Here is a 3,340-nt window from a genome sequence, read left to right as displayed (position 1 = left end):
TGGGCGGCGGCAGCTGCGGCGCGGGGCGGCGTTGGGCGGCGGCGTAGGGCGGCGGCGTGGGCGGCAGCGGCTCGCGGTGGCGGCGGCTTGGGACGGCTAGGGTTAGGGTTAGGCACGGGGTGGCTTACGGGCTCGGGGTCGGCTCCTTATAAAGGCCGGCCGGACAGAGTCCTGGCCGAATACGGCCCAAACTCGGTTGCGTTTTTTTAAATAATTTTCCACAGAAAAACAAATAAAAGAAATACTAAACGGACTCCAAAAATCCAGAAATAAATTTTCCCCGACTTCTAAAATCAAGCCGAACAGGATGAACATTTATTTGGGGCCTAAATGAAATTTTGAAAAACGCGCATTTTTCTGAAATTCAAATAAAATAGCAAATAGATCCAAAATAAAATATTATTTGATTTTATTATTAAATACTCAATATTTCTTTATTTTGGGAAAGTCATTTTATTCCCTCTCTCATATTTTTATAATAGAAATAATTGAAGATAAAATAAATAAAATCAAACGATCCTATTTGTCAAAATTTGAGAAAACTCAAATATGAAAATAACGAAATCCCCAACTCTCTCCGAGGGTCCTTGAGTTGCGTAGAATTTGTAGGATCAAACCAAAGGCAAACAAAAAATATGATATGCAGTGATGATCTAATTTATAACATTCCAAATTGAAATTTTGGGATGTTACAGGGAGCCGCGCCGATTCGTGGGGGATCAGTCCCCCTCAACCAGGTCATTAATGTCATCTTGACTGATTGTCGAGCGGATCCAGTCGCCTTGGATCCAGCCAGGCGGCAGGCCGGACCTCGACGAAGATCCGCCCCGGCTGGTCTTCTTCCCTTTCGCCTTCGTCGTCGCCTTCTTCGCACGCTCCAACGCCATCGTCTTATCCTTCCCCATGGCAGCAAATCAAGTTCGAGCGGGGCAACGACGCCGAGAGCAGAAGCAGGCGCAGCGGAGGAATCTGAGGAGGAGGAGGAAGAAGAATGGGGGCGCACTGTTCAAAGGCCCCGGTCCGGCGCCTTATATAAGGTCGCTTCCGAGTGACTGACTTGTAGGCCCGGACGATCTTATCAAATCCCGCAACAGTCGCGCGTGCGATACGTGGCAAAAAAGGTGGTGCAGAGATCGAGGCGGCTTGCCTAATCCGTCCCGATTACTGTGGCCTCCCCCGCCCGGTGCGCTTCCCAAAATTCGAGTCCCGCGAAATCCGCAGGCGGCAGAACAACCCTTCAGACGGAAGATTTTTTCCGTATCAACACTCGAAACTTAACAACGAAAGTTCGCTCAACAAAACCAAGCATAGATCAAGGCGACTGAACAAGCAGTTGAAGCCATCATGAAAGTTCATTCGACCTCTGGGCGAGACACTCTCAAAGCACAAAAGCTAAATCGGAAGGATTATCAACTCCTTCTCCACTCGAACCCTGAACCATTCGGGGGCTAATGATGAAGCTACGTACCTAGGGTAGGGTCATAGACTTGACCTAGACATCCTCCCCTAGGACAGCACCCTAAAGCCAAGATCATCCAAAGGGTACCATCATCCACTCGACCATGAAACATTCCACTCAGAAGAATCGATGTAACTTGACCGTCGCAGAAGTCACTCGACGGGCAGAAGAGCTAAAGCCACTCTGCATATGCAACGGTCGAGCATTTACTCATAGGCTTAATTGGCATTCACAGCACTTTAATGTGGGCGTTACCAGTAACGTTCTCTCTTCAATGTACCTTAAACCATGTGTGTAGTGGGTTGGCTGGGGTCCTGGCGCACTCTATATAAGTCACCCCCTCCACAGGCACAATGGTTCGCACCCCCTGTAACACACACGCATATAATCCAGTCGACCGCCTCCGGGCTCCGAGACGTAGGGCTGTTACTTCCTCTAAGAAGGGCCTGAACTCGTAAAACTCGCATGTACAACTCCTCCATAGCTAGGATCATGCCTCTACATCCCTACACCCATCCTACTGTCAGACTTAGAACCACGACACGGCCCAAAGAATGTCATGCAGATGCGTCTCCGGCCCGCCCAGGACAAAAAGCCCATTTTCTGTCATGATTTTTTGTCCTAGAAGTAGGAGCCCACCACATCTATCATGATACCAGGTTTTGTCACAATTATCGTCATAGAAGTGTCATAAGCATGACAGAAAAAATTCGTTTGGCCCAAGATGTCATGGATGTGTCTTTTTTGTAATGCATTATATGCGAAAAAAGCGGCAGATCCAAGGCATCCTCGAGTCGGCATAAACACAGATGGGTTCAATGTGTTTGGTCTGACGGCAACCCAATACTGAAGGAAATATGCCCTAGAGGCAATAATAAATTTGTTATTTTATATTTCCTTATATCATGATAAATGTTTGTTATTCATATTTGAATTGTATTAACCGGAAACTTACTACATGTGTGAATACATAGACAAAACAAAGTGTCCCTAGTATGCCTCTACTTGACTAGCTCATTAATCAAAGATGGTTAAAGTTTCTTGACCATAGACATGTGTTATCATTTTATGAACGGGATCACATCATTAGAGAACGATGTGATGGACAAGACCCATCTGTTATCTTAGCATAACGATCGTTAAGTTTTATTGCTATTGCTTTCTTCATGACTTATACATATTCCTCTCACTACGAGATTATGCAACTCCCGAATACCGGAGGAACACCTCGTGTGCTATCAAACATCGCAACGTAACTGAGTGATTATAAAGATGCTCTACAGGTGTCTTCGAAGGTGTTTGTTGGGTTGGCATAGATCAAGATTAGGATTTGTCACTCAGAGTATCGGAGAGGTATCTCTGGGCCCTCTCGGTAATGCACATCACTATAACCCTTGCAAGCAAATGTGACTAATGAGTTAGTTATGGGATGATGCATTACGGAACGATTAAAGAGACTTGCCGGTAACGAGATTGAACTACGTATGATGATACCGACGATCGAATCTCGGGAAAGTAACATACCGATGACAAAGGGAATAACGTATGTTTTTATTGCGGTTTGACCGACAAAGATCTTCGTAGAATATGTAGGAACATATATGAGCATCCAAGTTCCGCTGTTGGTTATTGATCGAAGATGTGTCTTGGTCATGTCTACATTGTTGTCGAACCCGTAGGGTCCGCACGCTTAACGTTCGATGACGATTTGTACTATGAGTTGTGTGTTTTGGTGACCGGAGATTGTTCGGAGTCCCGAATGAGATCACATACATGACTAGGACTCTCGAAATAGCGAGAGGTAAATATTGATATATTGGACGATAGTATCCAGACACCGGAATGGTTTCGGGACGTTTCGGATATTTATCAGAGTACCGA

The sequence above is a fragment of the Triticum dicoccoides genome, chromosome 5A (assembly GCF_002162155.2).
Source record: "Triticum dicoccoides isolate Atlit2015 ecotype Zavitan chromosome 5A, WEW_v2.0, whole genome shotgun sequence".
Taxonomy (NCBI): domain Eukaryota; kingdom Viridiplantae; phylum Streptophyta; class Magnoliopsida; order Poales; family Poaceae; genus Triticum; species Triticum dicoccoides.
Note: the sequence above shows the minus strand (reverse complement) of the source record.